Here is a 21687-nt window from a genome sequence, read left to right as displayed (position 1 = left end):
TCGTTCATTAGTACTCCTAGATTTTTAACGGGTTTCCTGTATTAAATATTGGTATCATTGACATTAAGAGGATTAAGTGAAGATACGTCTAACTTACTAAGCAATCTTTGACTACCCGTAGACATAATTTGTGTTTTAGATGGGTTTATAAGAACCACATACTCTTGTGTCCATGTTATTGTGTTTATGTAATTATCGGAGTGCATGCATAAAAAGATTCGTAAATGTAGAATAAGCGATGTTTTTGTAAAATACAGTGGCGCTTTATGCTCCTAAGACGCTTGCGTCATATACGGAGGGTTCTGGCTTCCATTCCCGAAGAGATTACAATACTTGAATGTGATTTTTTTTAACCTGAGTGATCCGAGCTGTAATTTACCCTTTCAGCCCATTGTTGTGCAAAAATGAACACAACATACACATATGGCGTTATGGTTTATCCTTTATAAGAAGACTCTTATTTTTACAGCGTTAAGAATATTTGTATGATGATCCTTACATGTCCACCCGTCACTTCATTTGCGCTAATTCCATTTCATAATTTGCCTTTTTCTTTATCACGATACTGATTTTAGCTAACAAGACTAAAGCCGTCTGAGGGTAAATGACTTAATATTCCCTCCTAAGGGCTGTAGGTAAACAGGGGGAAGTGTAATGGAGTAATCCCCCAACATTAGCTTGTGTGCCGTATACGTTAAAGGGTTTTTTCATTTCCGGTTATATTTCACGTTAGGCGCTCCTCGTTTGTACGTAAAGAACCTCGTACTAAGTACACATACCGTAAATCTTTAATTATAATATATCAAGCTTTGGAAATATGGATGATTAATTACCTCAAGATGCTTGAACTAGGGGTGCCGATTATTTATGTGACCATTCCGGGACATTTGTTCGAAAAAATCAACATTTCTCTTGTAATTTTCATTTGATTTAATTTTATTTATTTATTTTTATTATTTATTTAATCCAATATAAAATACAAATACAAAGTTATTATAAATACATAGTACAAAAATGTTTATACAATATATACGGTACATTCCATGTATTTTTATTTTTATTTTTGGATGTAGCCATTCCACTGGCCCACAGGCTCGTTCCGGAGTGTCAGTGTATTATTTATTTTACACATAATTGTACATAATTTCACATCATTTTTGTAAAAATTCAAAAGAAATAAAAAAATTAAAAAACATATCTACATCAATAAAACGAAAAAGGATTTTCAAGAAACTAAAATTATATTCCTATTAATGAAACATATTCCTCAGCTTCCTGTCTAGTCTTTTTAGCAATTCAATTATGGACTCTAGCTTAGAAAATATTGTTTTTCATTTTGTTCCCAATATGCTCTTGCTTAAAAAGTTGTATAGCTTAGGGAGCAGAAAAGTTTAATGCCTTTGTCCGTAATTTGTTTTTTCTTTTCTATTGCCACTCTTCTTCTTCTTCTTCTAGTGCCTTGCTGGGTCCCTCCGACGTTGGCGATTACTTCAGCGAAAGCATATGTATCTGTCCTGCGTTAATTTTACATTTCGCAGCCAGGACGACTGCTTATTGATGTACTCGCCGTAGTGATTCCTGGGAAAAGATGACCAGAGTGGTTTCTCGTTGCCTTCTCTGGTAGATTTTCTGTCGGGGTTACTTTCCTTTAGTTGGATGTTTTTGGTTTTTAGACGCCAAAAACTCGCGTTCCATCCTCTCGTGATCTGCTGTGATCACACCGTTATGAGTGTGATCCCATTGCCCATGGTTCGCGACGTGGACGCTAACGAATTGGACTAGTCAGTAGTGTTGCCGATGGAATGCAACTGGGCGTTCGCAGCATTTTATAGAACCACACCCTTCAGTAAGATGTGACTCACTGCGACCCTACTGACAGTTCTAACTCGACAGTTATTATTATTAGTATTTTTTTATTTTTATTATTTTACATATTTATTACAGCAATATACAAGTAATTATTTATGCAACAAATTAATTCAATAGTAAAAGTAAGCATACATATTTTTTATTTTTGCTGTTGGTTCATGTAAACTGCCTAACTAGGGATAACTTCCCCGTTCTAAGGTAGTAAATTATGTATTTTATAATGATATTTAAAAATATTTACAGTTTTATCATAATGTGTGCTTTTTCAGTCTTAAAGGTAAACAATGATTATCCAGAGAAAACATAAATAATACCAAAATCTCCATATCCTAAGTCCCAAGTCATTACTAGTAAAACAAGCAACCAGCTTACGTCCTTCTACATCGGACAACAAATTCTCTGACTCCCTCCGACCAATATGGATTAAAAATGCAGTTAACACTTTTCTCAGCCTGGCAATCCCACCACATTTCCACGAAACTGGGATAAGGTTAAATACTCTCGGTCCTATATAATATTGCTGCCTTTGAGCCAAAAAAGAATTGACTCCTCTCTGTAGAATCAGATCCTTATTGGAGTGTCTAGTATAATGAACATGACAAACCCTTGCGTATTTTTCCCTGTTGAGATGTGTGACCGCTACTGACCTCAATATATACTGTTGACAAATATCCAGCACTTGAAATTCTTTGAAGAGCGAATCACTCGGGTATCGGTATGGTTTTTTTAATATAACTCTTAACACTGATTTTTAAGCTATATTTACATTAATGTTTCATTTTTTGATAACATATGGTATATTTTCTAATTTATTTATATGCTTCAATTTTAATTATGTCAGTATGTTTACAAATTTATATTTATTTTTCATTATTGAATATCATTATTAGGAGTATTATTGAATTTTTTTAAGTATCGTCGAATAAAAAAATAAAAAAAAACATTTAAAAAAGAAGGTCCTGCCCAAACAAAGGAATTTCCAAGCAAGTCAAGACCTGAAACGATAAACTTTTGTACATTTTAAAACTGTGAAACAAATAAATACATAAAATAAATAAAGAAATAAATTATCGCAGAGAACTGCGCTGGTCAAATGACGACCATACAAAATGACCATTAATTTGTCAGACAGTGAATGTACAGGTAAACGTCGTTTTACGCCGGAGTTCCGTTCCGAGAGACAGCGTCACCGGCGGAAAAAAAATCAGCGGAAAATGAACACAAATATAATGGAAGATATAGGGTTAGGTTCCGTGTCGAAATTCTAAGAATAATCTAACATGTTAATTTAATACATATCCCATATATATATTTAAAATAAATTATAAATTAATTTAATAAATACAGTATTAATTCGTTTACAAAATAAATAATAATCTATTGATGTAAATAATGATTTTTTATAATAAATACTAACTTACCAGTTCTTCGGGCTTCGGTACAAAATGAAATTCTCGCACTTTTTTTTAAAAAAAGCATCCAATTTCATTTGCTTTGATTGTTGCTTCCTTTTTTGCAGAATCATAGCATAAACTACAAATATTAGAATATTTTTTTAATTTTAATAATAATAAAATAAAAAATATGATCCCTGTAAACGCCTAAACTTATTCCCTTCTCTGAAATGTTCTCCATCTCTGTTGTTATTTGTTAATCTTAATGACTCCCTAGGGGGTGAAATCCAGTTTTTTGTCTGCAAACATTTAGAAAAACTCAAAATATTGTGATAATTCTTGACTTATGTTAACGCTAATTTAGAACCATGCAACAATGAGAGGCGAATATACATTAATTGCTGTTTGCCGAAAAAAAAAACATTTTGTGTAATTTAATATTTTTTTTAACTAATATAATATATTTATGGTAATATTATTGACTTGGATGTATCAGACGAAGATAACTGAAAATTTTTATAAGTTCAAAAAATAATATACTCTTTGCAAATAATATATCTACGCATATGAAAATGATGAAAATACATTTTTCCTCTTCCCAACAACATACATCATCTTACATTCAATACATATGTCGCTGCCAAATAGGTAAATCAGCCACTCAATTGAACAACGTTGTTCATTAAATGCCGGCTAACGGATGCTAAGTTAAAATGTTAAAGGCAACGAATAACGATAGGACTAAAGTCACTTTTTTCACAACTGTTTTATTTTTGAATTTATTTTGCTATGTGAAGTTAGGTTAGATTTTTCTTTATGTTGCAAATTATTTGTATCATGGTTTTGTTTTATGATCGAATATTGATAAATGTATTTATTTTAAAATTTTATTGAATAGACCTAACTATAAAAAATATATAAAAAACAGAACCATATATTTAGGTTATATTAAGTTAAATAGTAAATAAAAACAGTTTTTTTAATCAACTTAATACAGCCTATCCTAACCCAACCCAGAGGCGGCTTTTGGTTCAAAGTGCTAGTTTAAACCAGACAACACTTGAACGATGAGCTATCTTAATTCATTTAACAAACGGCCTTGCCATTCAATTAAATGCTGGCATTTAATAAATAGCCTTGACATCTAATGGAGTGCCTAATTAATTGATTTTTCAGTGACAAACATATAATCTTATCACCAATTTATAATTGATGAAATAGTTTCTCTTTAGTTTCAGTGCCGAAATACGGCTTTTAATAGCAAAAAGTTAGAGTTCATGTAATTCACTTGTAATAAAAAAACATTATTAAATTAAAATAAATGCCAATAGTGAAGAGTTATTTACTCACAAAATTGAACAACGCAAAATTGCAAAGAAATATTCCCAGCAAATTCATTATGTACAAAATAACTTGTTATTTTACTCAATTTGTATGTTTTTCCCCTGTTGTATATTATGTTTAAGACTGTCCATTTATTACAAACACCATTAAATTTGAACTAACATTTTCCAGTCTGTTTTTGGTCATTGGAAACTCAGAACAGATACTAAGGCGTTAGGTAACAATAAGCTCACCCATCTTTATTTATAAATATATTTTTATATTTATAAAGGTAATTTCAATAAATCAATTGGCTTAAAATTGAATTATTATTAACACCTAATATTATGACGTGGCAAGAACAAATTACTGAGGTTGGGAAGGAACTTTACCGCGCCCTCCATTTAATGAAAAGACTTCTCGTATTTTCTTCCAAATACAGCAAAAAAATCTGTCCTAATCTATTCTATTGTCTTTTCTGTGCGACGCTAATATTTGGTATCGTCATGCCAATACTGAACTAATAGATCGCCTGGAGTGGTTTTAGAACCAAAGAATCCGCATTATTTTCAATGTAATAAAACATAACCATGTGTCACCGTTTTGCTCCGAACTTAAGGGGCTTCGTTTTTACCAGCGCATAAACTTTCAATCTCTCCAACAACTTTATAATATTTTTCACAACTCTTGCATACCAAAATACCTCGCTCAAAGTTTAATTTATTTTTCTGATCATGGTTTTTCGCTTCGCTCTTCTCAGGAGAGAACACTTTCCATTTCTCAAGATAGCACATCATTTTTCAGAAATATTTTATCTGTTCGAGGTGCGAGGCTTTGAAATAAGCTACCTCTCCATGTAAAAAATGCATTTTCTCCAGCCATCTTCAAGAAACGCTTGAAACGTTACTATTTATCCTTAAATCTTGAATTGTTTAAAAAAAAAACCTTTTCTTTCTTGGTTTCTCTTTCTCTCTTCTTCCAAAGTCATTTTCTGATTTGATATTCCTCCTCCTTTAGGGACTAGATTTAGACCAATTTTTTTGACCAGCCCGTTTTATGGTTGGCTGGAAGATATTTCTCCAAACAATAGGTCCACTAAAGTACGTATTATTTGGTCTTGAGGATTTAAATAAAAAAGGAAACCTATGTAATGTATGTACTTGCTACTATATAACAGTAAAGATTATTCCGTAAATAAAAATACAAGTATGTTGATTGATTAACAAAAATGCAAAAATTCGTTAACATTTTCTTGTATACCCACGAACAGGCCATGCCTTTGTGGGATTTTTGTTTACTATTTTTCTATTAAAATATATTTAATTGTTATGTAATTATGCTTTTTTTAAAAAATACTATTATGTTTATTGTAAAAAAATATAAAAAAATAAATGAAGAAAAAAAAAATCTCAAATCTTAACACAACGTATGGCATGCGGCTAAAGATGAAATTCTGATATAAATAATCCACCAGTACTAAAATAAGACGGGAAATCAAATAAAACTGATCAACTCTATGATAACCATACAATTTTTCAAGAAGTGATTTTAAATCACACGTCATTCTTATTTCAATTTAATTTACGAGAATTTTTCTTGAAATATAATTGTCATTTGAATCAAAACAGTATCTACGCATGATTATATAAATAATATGTGTCCTGCATTAACATAACGCAAAATTAATGATAATCTCCTTACACTTGTCCTAAATATCATAAGGCCATTTATGCTTATGATATAATAATAATAAAATATCGGTTTTGTCTTTTAAAAAGTAAAATGTTGTAGAAGTTTTGATACTTCTTAAGGATGGAGGAAATAGAAGGGAAATGGAGGGAACACCAATAATTGTACCGTCTCTTAATGAATTATTTACTTTTGGTAAAATTACTAAACGAACGTTTGGAAAAAACCCAGAACCCAGAAGCCAAAATTGGAAAATCTTGAAAAATTCTGCCAAACAAAGATTTTGATGAAATTGATGCTGACATGGTTGTCAGAAAACGAAATGAATTACATTTTGAGTAGGCCATTAAATAATTTTTATATTGTTTTCGTAGTGAGCAAATAATAAAAAAAAATCGATTAAATTTAAATTTCTACTTTGATATTCTTTGGTACTAAATAGAGATTCATAAAAAAATAATGAAATCAAATTTATAGAGTTTGATGAAAATACGGTCGAAAGCGAATCTTGAAACTGTTGATTCATGAATTTGGAGACGGTTGGTAACAAAAAGGCCAACAATGTTTCTAATTAGTTACCTACTTGCTTCCTAAGAATATTCTAAGAATAGAATAAAGGTTTTATAGTACAAGTAGATACGCACGAAATAAAAATGTTATCATTTTCTCAAAATGTTTTCTTCGAAACTTTAGATAACTTAAGCGAAACAAAGCTTAATTTGATTTTTGTTTAATCATTTAAAAAAATTAATGTGTTTAAATTAAACTGTTTAAATTAAATTGTTCTTCAATTTTTATTATTATCGGTATGTTTTCCAATTTATATTTTTGTTTAATTTCTTAATTACTCATTTTATATATTATAATGTGTATTTGTGGTTCAATTTTTATTATTATCGGTATGTTTTATAATTTATAATAATTGTGTCTCATTTATTTACTATTAATGGCATATTTTCTAATCTATTTTTATGATTCAATTTTTATTATTATTACTTGCATGTTTTCTAATTTAAATTTATATTGATTTTTTATAATGTTATTATTATTCTTTGAATTTATTAAGCATCATTTAATGAAATTAAAAATAAAAAAACACATGAATAAAATAAGGTCCTTCCTAAACACAGGAATTTCCTAGCTAGTCGGGACCTGAAACAAATAAACTCTGTACATTTTAAAACTGTGAAATACTAAATAAATAAATAAATAAATAAATAAATAAATAAATAAATAAATAAATAAATAAATAAATAAATAAATAAATAAATAAATAAATAAATAAATAAATAAATAAACAAAAGCCAATTTCCTATGAATCGTATTTGAATAATTAAATAATAATATAGGATCACGTCTTTGCAACGAAAATTGAGGATTAGCAGCATCATCATGTTCATCATTCCCCTTTCCGCATCCAGTGGTAAATAGGGTACTGCATTAGTAAACCATGTGTAGCGTATTTCGATCATCTGTAACACGAAGAAAGGTAATCAGTCCGACACTTCAGATCTCGGTTCAAGAACAATGAAATGTTGAGTTAAAACATACTTTAAAATCCATATTTCACGTTTGGGGAATCGAATCCAGGACTTTAAGAATGGTAGGCAAACTACTCCTTATCTTCACTAGATTTTACTTTTTCTGATTTTTCTTTTGAGAACAGCCGTCCACGGTTATGTTTCTATTTCACTTATAACCGTATTCTTCATCTGGCTGGATTCAGAGACAATACTGTACAAATTATAAATACCGCTAAAAAAAATATTCATAGTATTTGTTAAAACGATTTTCATAAAAACTTGTTTATATTGACGTTCATACACGTACATCGATGCTTTAGGAATTCAGTATATCACATTGCTTGAATTAATTTTTCAGCGATTTAACAAAATAAAATTAAGAAAATAGATTTTAATATTGCCAGTACAGTGCGAGAAGAAAGATTCATTACTTGCGGCAAGCAAAACCCAACTTTAAAGATCCGACCATTTCGTGTTTTTTACTTTGTTTCGTTCAGATTCCAAGTCTTACATTCGGTCGCAACTCTTGTGAATCCTTTCGAAAGTGGTTTTTTACTTACCGACGTCATACACTACACAAACTCTATTTATTAAAAAGTATCCACTTGAACTTCTTTATGTTTGAGATTTCAAAACGAAGCGTCAGATGTTTTGGAGGTACAAATAAAAATATTTTTATAATTTCATTTGAATTCAAATACGAATATCATCGCTGAGCATAATATTCCTGTCAGCACCGATTTTCAAAATTGATATCAATTTTATTTAAACTCAGCCGCAGATAACTTAAACAAGAGAATTCCAGTAAAAATTCAAACCTCACAGTTGCATTGACATACACGTAAATAAAACAAAATTAATCCAATGTTTTGAAAATTGGTGGCGCACTGCAATGATTATTCATATAATTTATCTTGATCTTTTGTCAGAGAAATCACTGTTTCATCTTACGCCTTCACTACTTCTGAGGGCGTTTTAAAGAAATATACCAGTTTCGGTTAGAAATATATCATTACGGAACAGACGAGGTTATTATCAATACGGTAAACCTCTCTTTATTTTCTGAACTTGTTCACTTATTTCTTTAATAATTGAAAACCATGTCAACCCATTTTAGGGGAGGATCACAATACTTTATTACTTTTGTAAAAGATAAAGACAATTTTTCCAAAAATATAAATGATGACAGTATCACAGAACTGATTAATTTTAATTGAGATTATTTGTTATTTTCCCTTATATTTTTATATATGTATGCACTACAATAGGCTAGAAGGTCTAATTACTGTTTTGAATTACTGCATATAACGTGTAGGCTTGAAAAAAAACACATTGAATTTTTGTGTTCTCACCGGGAATCAAATCCAGAACCTTCTGTGAGGGAGTCAAGTGGCTTACATCATCAAGTGGCAACATCAATGCCACCATTTATTATTATTATTATGATTACAAATTAAGATTATTACCATATTCTCTTTGACGAGGGAAATATGTTAGTGATTTTAAACTAAGTAAAAATTATAAAATGTTTAAAAACGTCCCTGTATTGCAAAGCTCGCACCAAAAGAGGAAAAATGATAGTCAGGAACGTTTTGAAAGCTCGACAGAAATTCCTTAATTAATTTTGTCGTAGAAAAATACAGAGTACGTATTTCATATTTCTCGCATTTTTCCGTCCCCTTTCAGATGCTTTACAAAAAGGCGCAACCGTTGTTAATGTATAAACCGGAAGTACAACGTACTCTTAATTAACCTCATCTAAAGAGGAAGGTTCTGCTCATTACAGCATAGGGTTAAATAATATTTCAGAAATTAAGTAAGCCTTTCGTCATTCGTGACAGATTGTGATTAGCAACAGTAATAGAGCTATTAGTCCGACTTATTTTTTACGTCGTTGAAAGGCTTTTCCTTCTCATTTGGTTTGCAAATTTAAAAAATGTCTTTAGGCCTTTCAATTTCACTTGTTAACATTAAAATTCAGGTTTCACACAACTTTCCACTCAACCGTAAATTTATATAATGCCGCTATTATTTTAATTGAGAGTTTCCTCTGATTAAAAAAAATTAAAAATAAATTGAATCCCTAAAAGTGAAACGTATTATAATTTGTGTATATAAGTGAATATGACATACAAATGATGATATTTGCATTTTATTTCCGATAAATTAAAACAAAATAGTACATTTATTGTCTTAAAAGTAAAAATTACGCAGATTAAATGGTTATTAGCCATATTTTTATTCATCGAAGAATACTACTCGAAACATGTAAGAAGCATGCAATGTCACATAATCTCAAATATAATGCCTTACAATAAGATGTTTTTTCTTGTTATTTGCTATTAAGATGCATTTTATACGTTTTAAGGGAGTGGCCTACTTTACAAGATCAAAAAAGTGAATTTCTTTCAAATGCCTAAATTTAATAATATATGCTCACACTTACGAATGCTTGCATAAAAATCTACAATACTGCAGATGTAAAAAAGTAGATGAAGTGCCAAAATATAAGAATTTAAGTGTTATTATAGATTCCGATTTGAATAGGGATGAACAGATAAAAGCAATTTGTAATAAACTAAGAGTTTGCCTGCTTAACATGTACCACGTAAAACCATATTTACCATACTCAGGGCTGAGACTAGTTTACTTGGGGCTGGTTGAGCCAATTATTCAAAATGGATTAAGAATATGGAGCCTAAGTTTCAAGTCTTATATCAACAGGGTCTTGAACCTACAAGTACAAATTTTAAAACCATTGTACCTGTAAAAATAAAGATTGAGGCAAAAGACAATGATAAAGTATTAGTCGACTATGTTAACATTTTGCTTATTTACAAACAGTGTCAGTACAATATAGTGGAATATCATTTCTTCGACTGCAGTTTTAAATTCAACGTAACCCACCAGATTGTGACCCGACAAGTATCGGCACAGCAGCTGACGGTGCTTTGACAGAAAAACTACTATAAAGATAGAACAATGTAGAGTGTAGTGCCGAAACTGTTTTACCAATTGATACCCGGTTAAAATCGAGAGGTAAAAAACTTTAATACATTTTTTGAAATCATCAAACACTCGTTAAAAAGAAAAAGTGAATCTTAAGTGTGCACAAAAATATTTTCTTCATTTTTTATTAAATTTTGTACCTACATACCTTATGTTATGTTAACTGATAAACTATCTAAGAATATACTTTATTTTATTAACGTAAATGGCAAATTTGTCTTTTACAAAAAATTATAATACTTACATATATGGCTAAATTTTTTATTTATTTTTTAAAACACAAATTTCCTTTTACCCAATATTTATTTAAAAAAATTAACCTAAAAATTATACAACATATTTAGTAGAAAGTTTACACAATTAACTTTACTAAATTGCAATAGAATATATGTTACCTAAATATAAAATGGAGCGATTGCAGTCCATTCTAAATGCAGCTGCCAGGTTAATATTTGGTGTATCAAAGTACGATCACATTACACCGTTGCTTCAAAGTCTTCACTAGTTACATTTTCCAGAGAAGGTCGAGTACAAGCTGTTATGGTTAATGTACAAGGCGATGCATAACACGGCTCCTCAATACCTTAAGGAACTCTGCGTTCCGGACGAGCTGGCAGATAGGCGCCTCACTCTCCGCTCAGCCTCCTGTTCTGCTGTAGGGAAGGTGATACAACCTCATTCACGTAATCAGAGTTCCAAATTTGGTAGTAAGGCTTTTGCAATAGCCGGACCTTTGGCGTGGAATGCTCTGCCTTCAGGAGTTCGAAATTGTGTAACTGAATTCCTTTTCAGAAAAAAATTAAAAACTTGATTTTTTTTGTGAAATCGTTTCCTGTCACTAAAAGTGCAACTTTTGAGATGTAATTGTTAGAAGTACTATATTATGTGTATAACATGATTTCTAATTTTTTTTCTGTGAGTAAATAATAATTAAGAGTTAGCTTGTAAATAGACCTTATTTTTTTATTTAAGTATAATGTACAGCTCCCTTGAAGTGATTACTCACGAAAACGGCGCCACAAAAATTTTAGAAATTTATTATTATTATTTTTAACAAGTTTAACAATAGATATTCACATAGTTATAGAGGCTAATTCGAAGTGTTTACAGAACAGAAAGCAGGTAAGCGTAGAGCACTTTCTTATGAGCGCTCGGCCGTACTCAAACTTTCCCCAGATTTAATTTTACGTTTTTTTTTAAATTGGCGGTCGAGATAGCATAAAAACCATATAATATTTTTAACCAAAAATATGGCTTATTCTCGTTGGCGTTAATTTTTTTAAGTAAACCAATAAAATAAAAATAGAAAGATTTTTTCAAATATTTTTTTTGGGTGTTAAAGTGAAATCATTTTAAAAAACACTCATTTTTGTCTTCAACCTGAAAAAATATAAAATTGGAAATGTTCTTCTGCTTTTTTTAAATTCACCCAGAACAATAAAAAAATGTAAAATCACTTTGATTTTTCATTTCGGACAAGAATTACAACCCGAATCTTTCCCGCCAATTGCAGTGGTAATGCTCTCCTGGAATTGACTGATAGATCTGCAATATTTTAAATGAAAAAAAAATGTTCTCTTGGAATGCATAGTCTTGTTTGTGAAGCTCAGTTGCTTCATTTTATTTTTAAAAATCCCAAAAATAAGCTTTATTTGGATCTTGTAAAGCAGGCAACTCTCTTAAACGCCTGCAATTAATCTTCAAGAAAAGTAGCTGAGAGAAATATAAAAATGTGTATATTTTCACATTTTTAATGAAGCGTTAAAAAATGATAACAGTCCGACTGACAACAAATTTCAAATTTCATGCATCGATAAAACACTTCTCTACTGAGCTTTAAGCACATATATTTACAACAGTGAGCTTTAGATAAAATTTACACTATCGCAAACGTTTAAAATAAAAGTGATAATTACAAATGCGTATCGACAATTTGTCAAAATTTCAAAATATTGCGGTACAATAGACATGGCTATGAAAGGTGAACGTAGGTTTCAGGCAAAAGTCGAAAAAGAAAGAACCTTCAAATTTATGCAGTTCTATTATGGCTAAACTCGTCAATATAATTGAAGTGATTGAATTTGTTCAGACCACCCTAAAATACTCCCTGTGCACGAAACATTTATATTTATTAAAGAAAAATACACCTTTAAAGACTCTAAGTTTTTAAGAGGAGTGTTGAGAAGTAGACAAGGTGTGCAAATACGTTGTCTCGGAGGAGAAAAAATTATAATGAACTGTATTTGAAGGGAATGTTGCGCAACTCCACGAAGCTGATGAGGCATGACATAGTAGTGAAACCTTATGTTAATCTGGCGGTCGTGTGACGCTGGCATATCTTGCGTACGGAACTGGCAATTTTTCAACACCCGTGATCATTGTTGTGTGGAGCTGCGCTTGGAAAAGTGGGAAGTAGGACTGGTATAGATAGTTAGAGAATATTTGGAACAATATACATAATGAAAATTTAGTTGGTCCGAACAAAGAGGGTTTTGTAATTGTTGCCCTATACCATTTTTCGTATATGCCCAAATTCTTTTATTTTGTCGAAATTTTAAAGTTTTTTTTTTTAATATTTGTATTTTATTTAAATTTTTGATGTATTTTTATTTCTTATGTTTTTTGTAGGCAAGCTGTGAACTAAAAAAATACTAGCTTTGTTATGTTTTGCTAATTTATTATTGTTATTTCAAAAATAAATAAACATTAATTTGGTTTTTAGTTAGTTTTATTATTTATGCATTAAAATGTTTATTTTACATTTAGAAAGCATAATATTGTACCCGCCTTTAGAAATAAAATTGGATTATTATAAGTGTAATTACGTTTTATTTACAACAAAGTAAACATAATTTTACAGCAAATTAAAAATATGCCTTAATCAAGAAATAATTATTCATTTCAATTCTTAATGAATAAAACAAAAAAAATGTAATGAAGTATGGGGATCAAAAATATGATGCGTATGCGTATGCGTAAGGGTAAATAATTTTGTTCGTTCATTAATTTTCGTGTTAATTTTTTAAATATAAGTAATTTTAAGTATGATATAATATGTCAGCTTCCGTTAATGTTTGAAATTATAATATTAAAGTAATTGAATAAACGTCGTGCACATCTGGTTATAAATGGAAGTTCTCTTTGAGTAAATTCGTTGGTGGAATTTTCTCGCAATATGCAAAAAAGACCCCCTTTACTTGCAAGACACTTATTTATTTAGGGAAGTGGCTCTATTGTAGAGTTAGGATAATTGAGAAAGGCGTCGCTTAGCTCAACACTAAATTAGTTCAATTCGAAAGGGACAAAAGCCTTTTTTGAATACTTGACAAGAAAGATTATTGATTTTTACAGCACTAAAGTAATTCAAGGATAACATTTTGAGAATACGACGTTATTATAGAATGAAACCATAAATTTACACTTTTAAAAGTAAATTATGACCATTCAACTTTTGTATGACGCCTATCTTATCAAAACTTAATACACTAATCTTCAGAGTTTCGTAAGTAAGTACTTGAGAAGAATATGGTGGTTTGATTTTAGACCTAGTTTTGTAGTCCGTCAATGAACGCAACAGCCTACTATGCCGAGGGTCTCGATGGAGCAGCGGTGAACCAGGCTTAGACACTTGCTGCAGATACCTGAAGGGAATTTGATCTTGATTCAAGCTGCCTTTTTTTTCATATTATAGTGTAGGAGTATTATCTGCGGGCTTCCGACATTTCTGACAATATTTTGACTGTTATCGACAGAAATTAGGGATTAAAACAGAAGGAAGCAAAATAATTACTGGTAATCGGGTTTTCCGGAGCGAATGTGATAAAGAAAATGAAACGATATTAAAAGAAAAAAGGAAAACGATTCCGTGAATTTAACACAAACTTCACAATTATTATTTTATTTTTACAATATTGTCGATTTTTGAAGATATTTTAAAATGAAAATCAATTAAACTTATTGACTTAGCTTCGTTACTTCTGTTTTTTGTATTATTTTTATTTTCAAAATCATTTACACAATAATCTTAAGTCCTGCTGAATTGTTTGCATACAATTCGTCAACAACTTCTTATTTTTTTATTTCAGTGTTTAAAACTTAATCGATTTCAATAATTATTAAATTTGAAAATCATTTCATTTTACACCATCTTTTGTTAGGAATTAAGACTGTTTACTCATATAAAAAACTTCTTTCCATTAGTCATAATTTGAGAGTACGTCTCACTCTTGTATTCTTTTCTTTTTTCTTAATATTAGTTGGTATCACGTTATGCATTTTAGATATATTGTATACCAGTGTCCTTTTGTCATATTTATTTAAATATCTTTTTTTTTTCATATTTTTGTTGCATTATTTATAACCTTGCTTAGAATGCTGTTTATTTGTTTACTTAAAAAACAACGATCTATTGAATTTGCTTCAATAAAAAACTACATTTAGTTGATATGTTCATAATATGTACGGATCGGGTGGAACATTTTGGTTGTTGTCTATTTCAGGAGCTTCTCGGCATTTGATCTAGTGACGAAGAAACTACAGAAAACTTCTCAGGAGAAAGCGGACTGTTGTCATTCGTCAACAAACCGTCCGATCTACTTGAAAAGTGTTCGGCATTTGGTATCCGGCTTTCGTTTAAACTTTTTATTGCCTTTTTTATTTCTATCATTTGTAATTTTGCCTCTCTTGGCAAGTCCTTACGACTAATTACAACACGAACATCGTGTAAATCCACATTTAAACTTCTGCATCGCACCTCCAGTTGCATTATCTGTAAACTTAAAAAGGGGCAACGCATCAACAGATGGGAGACATCTTGGAGAGAAACATCATCGCATGGGTAGGTGTCATTTATTTAATTGTTATGGTTCTCAAACAATAGGCAATACATTCGACATTAGTATAATAATTACAATTTGTTTTATTTAGATATTGTTCATCAATTATATATGAGCACAAAATAATAAAGTTTTTTTTAAATTTCTGATGTCTTGAATCTGTGCAAGTAGCTCATGAATTCACTTTCTTCCGTCAGGATTTGTGTAAATTCGTATCCTGCACCCTGAAGTTTTCTGAAATCAAAAGCATAGTAAATAGATGAAATAAAACATTTTCGTTACCTCTCCTGTTGGCGCTGTTACATAGCAAGCATTCCAGAGCTGCAAAGTTCTGCTTCTTATTTTTCTCTTGGCAAAACTAAGTGGAAAGTCAGCAAAATCAGGAACTGTCTTTTTGAAAGTTGCTTCCCGAGCCTTTTTGTCAACTCTTTCATTACCAAAAATTCCGCAGAGTCCTCGTATTCAGCTAATGTACACATTTTGTGAACGATTTTTTAATTTTTGGAAAACATTTCGTATACTCATGACAATGGGGATGACCAAATTTCGATACGCAATCGCTTGAATACATCATTTACAGTTTGTCGAAATCGTTATATGTTTCCATGTATTAGGCGGTTTTTTTTAAACTTAAACTATGGATTCTCTAAAACCATATATTAATGGCTGAAAGTGATCGAGTTAAAACTTGCTGGCAGGCAGTTCTCGAATGCCATTGTAGGGTACAAATGCTGCAACTACTTTGCCATGACATCCTATAACAATATCTTAGAACAGCTAGCCCTTTAAACTGGTGTTAAAATCATGTACCAATTTGTGTTTATACTGGGAGTGCGACGCATGCTGACAAATAAAGTTGTACTGAAGTAGAGATCTAACAGATAATTTATTTACAGATTTATACAATAATGATTTTGAATTGTATCTCTGGCGGTGTTCATCTTTATGTAGTTACAATCTGATCATTGAATTTTTTGAAGTTTAAAAAAATAATGTTAGTTTCATTTGATGACCCCCAAAAAGTAAAGAATATCGTATAATTGATTCTGAGACAGATTAATAAATTGTACCCGAAGTATTAACAGGGACATAATATTTCAATATGTACGTTTTATTATTTATTGCCCTTAATCGCTTATACAATTTTCTTATATGTATATCCCATTTAAAATTATAAACTATCGTCAAACATAAAATAAATGTACATATTGATCAATATTTTCACATTTGCATTTATTAATCATTGAGCGTTTTCACCTAAACCGGTATCTTTAATAATGAAAATGCCTTTATTTTGAAAATGTTTTTATGTTTACAACGAATTTCCTCAAATAATATATTTTCAATTTATTCAATAAAAACATGTCTTTTTTTTTCCACTTTGCATGGGCACTTCATTAGAAACCCAAATGCGGAGTACTTCGATCATCTATGAGACGAAGGTAAAGTAGTCAGTCTTTAGGTCCGAGTCCACTGACAGTGAAATATTGCAGTGTTAATCCGCTATTAAAACAAATTATTTACGTCAATTATGCCAGGATTCGAACCCTGGATGGTAAAAAGCATGGTAGACGAATGCGCCAACCAAACATTACAAGGCTGATGTATCCCGTCTCGATTTCCTATTTCAGGATTTATCCTAAGACTAGCCATCGAGTCGAAAACACTCATCCAGGGTTCTGGTTCTATTTCACACACAGAACTTATATTTCATCCGCTTGAACACAGACAAATAAAAAATAAAGATACTTAAAATCCGTATACTTTGCGACTTATAAGGTCTTATTACGTGAATTAATATTGATTTTAGTACAGTGAAATCATTGCGGTTATCATAACTGCCTTAATTTTACTGCTGCTTTTTATGAGTCTATTTTATATGTCTATTTTATTTTAATCAAAAAAATAATTTAATTCAAGGTAAAATAAATTTACTTACCAAGTACTATGATACAAATAACATGTTTTATAGAATCTCAGTATTATGTTACGATTAATGCAACTAAGATCGCTTTAGCACACAAGACAAAGTCATAAAGTGAAGTTACTAGGAGAGGTGCTAATGTGTGGCTTCTCTTGTTTGTTGTTTGTATTAGAATTAAATACTATGAGGTTTCATAGGTTATGTGTAAATCCTTGTATTGAAACTAGCTACAGGAAATACATGAAAACGTAAATATCAAACGATACCCAGGCACACGAGATTTTTTATTTATCTCGGAATTACGTTCTTCGAGAGAAAGAAAATACTATCATATAATTTTAATAATGCAGCATTAAGACTTCAGTTATATTTGAAGAATATATTATAAATGAAACGCATTGTTTAAAATATCTCGCCTCATTTCACGTTAATCCAGGGCCCCTTAGTTCCGCCGAATAAAGTCGAAAGATTGTCACCGACGGCCTTCCAGGACGGCGCAAGCCCGCGGGATTATAGAAGAGGCAACTTGGGTTAAGGCTCTCCTGAGGCATGAGCAGCACGTGTCTAAGCCAGGTCCACCGCATTTTCAAGACGCTAATTATAAGATGCTGCTGCGTTCGTTTTCGGACTTTAATGTTAGTTATAAAATAGAACCACCTTATACCTAATATTCTCTTCAAGCACTTAATCTCAAAACTCAGAAGTTTGGTGTTCTGAGCTTTGGTAAGGTGCCAAGATTTGCACCTATATAGGTGAACTGGCATTATACAACAGTTGAATAGTCAAAACTTCGTTTTGATCGAATATAGACAAAAGTTCCAGACAACACGCATTATGTTAAAAGTTGCTCGAGCAATTCGTAAGCGGGTTGCGAGCTCTTTGTGCATGCTTTCATCCTCAGTTATGTGAACTCCCAAGTTTTTAAAGCTGTCAGCTTTCTCAATCCTCTGTCCATTATTATACAGAGGCTGATCAGGGTCACAAGTCTTTTTGGTATTAATGTTAAGATCCATACGACTAAAGTTTTCCTGAGGTTTGTCAACAATTTTCTGATACATGTTTTAATATATCCTTCCTTTCACTGACTCCTATAGCTTGCATTGTTCAGATCATAAATAAACAAAAGTCACTTTTAGTCACCCTGCCTCATTAAAAACCTTTCATATTTAAAAAAATGCATCAGCCAATGGAATTTATTAGACATGAGTTCATTTTATTGTATGCGTGTACATAAAACCTCCAAAATACAAAAACTTCATTTTTCCTTCGTCTCCAAATTTTCAAATTGCGATTTCTAAAAAATATATAATAGTATAAAATTAAACTGTTACATTCTGTTACTAAACAATTTTAAAAATACAAAATACCAAAAAAAATTCTGACTAAACTCTAATTATTAATAATATTGTAATCCGAAATTCTTCACCCTTACTTTCAATATTTCCAATAAATAGAAAATAAACACCCTACCTTACCCCCTCCACTTTACCCTGGCCGTATCTTTTCATCGTCTCCATCCAAACCTATTTGTATCTTATTACTATTTTGTATAATAACTTTTAAGTTTATATTTACACCCGAAGACCTGAAACTAGTTGCGTTATAAATAATCTTAAAGTCATATGTAGTATATAGATCTATATTTATACATACTAAGTTTCTTTTTTAAAATATATCCTTAATGTGCCGAAAAGTAAATTCTAAAACAATAAACAATATGAATTTGAAGAAATTTGTTTTCCTGATAACTAAACATTTTATGTACTTTAAGCTTTATATGAAATCTAAGATAGTGGTCATATTAAATGTATTTGCCATAATTTTATCAAACTTCATTAACCAATTACTTCGAAAATTTTGGAATAATAATAAAGTTTCTAATATTTGTTTAATTTGTTTTTCATTTATTTTTTTCGTTTTGAATTGTTTGTATGTTTTTTTCACGTCTGCCTACTTTACAAGGCATCAGGTTCTCGACGTCCTGGAAGTCCACTGCTGACTGTTTGTCGGCAGTTCGAATCAGAACTACGGGACGCGAATCTGACTTGGGAGGATACACAGGAGCTGTCAGTCGACATAGACGTTTGGAGGATCTTTGTGGACACCGTATGCTCTAACTAGGGGGCCGACATAGAATGATGATGATGAAACGTTTATTCCCACTGTATATGTAAAAGCCCTTTAGACGTTAATAAATAAATACATATTGCTACTAGTCTTTTTATTTAAAAATCAGTTTTTTTTTGCATTTACGTCTACCGATTGTAACATGTATATTATTTTCCATAATATACAAAAATTAAATTAATCATAATGCTGTTTCTCTCTTGTCATCTCTCAATCTATCGAACTAGGGAATTTTCAAGTGAGAATAGCATAAACTTCTAGAAATTTTGCAAAAAAAAAATAATTTGGATATAAAAAAACACATGCACAACTTATTGAATTATGAATTTATCTCACCTAAATACAGAACAGAGATACAATGGAGTTTAAATATATATTTATAGAATAGTAAAATTTAAAATACATAAATACGAGTATGTCTATCATCATGGGTAAACCAATACATGCTCAAATTTTTATGTTGCGTCACTTTTCAATGACTTTTGCGGTAGATATATAAATAAAATGAAGCACAATCAATCATTTGATTTGAAGATATCAAATTAGTATCTATGCATTTACAGTATAAATGAACGATCTCGAAATTTGCTTCAACAATATATCTTATCGCAAGTAGGGTTAAGGAAACACTTAACTTAAAGCAAGCCCCTATCTGAGAAGTGAGTAAGTATCCCGTTTAGTAATTCATCATCGTTAGGTGCTCGTTGAAAACTATAATATATTTCCTAGTCTAATATATTGGCGATTTGAAACTTTCGATATCCGCATTCGCTTTAATAATGATTGATATGACGTAATGATTTTCATAACTTAACACTAAGGTGTAATAACCATAAGCAAGCCAGTTTCGGATGGAATAATTGCCACGGCCGAGCCACCATAATGTTCTGAAAATTATGGGAGAACCTCCTTATCCGTCTTTATGGGGGAATAAATTGTAAACGGTCTCGTTATAAGGGCTTTTATAAACATACTTTCCTTAAATTATTACTCAAGATACAACACATATTATACGCTTTTCATTTAAACATTTTCTGACATAAAGAAAATCGTGGTATTTTACTAACAATGCGGCAATTTTTTATAACAAACGCCGTACATAATATTATTTTTTTAGTATTTTTTCAGTTAGCAAATCAAATATCCTATAAAGAGTTTAAGATAAAGTTTATTACAAAAACGTGTAAATTAATGTTCCTTCATAAAAAATTGAGATTCTAATGGTCGATATGGTCATGATGGAACATGTCTTGTTGGAAAGCATGATTCTATAGTGTCACGATAAGACAGACTCCTTAATATTTGTAGTAATACCAGGGACCTTGGACAATATGGCCACTGATATAACCAACAGTATCATAGCAGATAGTGCGACGGGGAATGACAAATGTCTGGCGTCAAAACATCGGGACCCACCCATCTAAGGGAAGGCGACCCCTCCAGAAAACCAATCAAAAAAGGCAACAGGAAACCACTTTGATAAAAATTTCCCAGCATATCACTATAAAGAAGTGATTGCCAATGTCGGTGACACCTGTCCTGGTAGAATACAAAACTAATAATAGTCAATAATAAACACTACAGGAATAAAATTCAGAGTGAATATCAAACAGAATAAAAAATATTGATACTGTTTTCGTTGCCTTTAAAAATGAACTATTCACACCCAAAATCAGATGAGAGTTTGAAAATTCACGTTGATATTGCCAATGAGAAAGTTCAGCTTTTTCTTATTTGTTAATAAACTATCAAACATAATAAAAAAAATTTTTTACGTATTTTCATGATAGCTATGACTAAAAAAACGAGTTGTCATCGGTCGTCTGTGAGTTGAGTAGACATTTATAAAAAAAAGCCGAACCGGCCAGGAGACCCAATTACAGTGATACATTTTAGCACAGAATACCCAGGCTTGACAAAAACCACATTAAATTAAAGAGAACCCCGTACATTTAAAAACACGCTAAACATGGCTTCCTGAAATCCGGAAATTT

This window comes from Micrasema longulum, unplaced genomic scaffold, assembly GCF_059751315.1.
Source record: "Micrasema longulum isolate JH-2025_06_02 unplaced genomic scaffold, ASM5975131v1 h1tg000101l, whole genome shotgun sequence".
Lineage (NCBI taxonomy): Eukaryota > Metazoa > Arthropoda > Insecta > Trichoptera > Brachycentridae > Micrasema > Micrasema longulum.
This window is presented reverse-complemented; position numbering follows the sequence as displayed.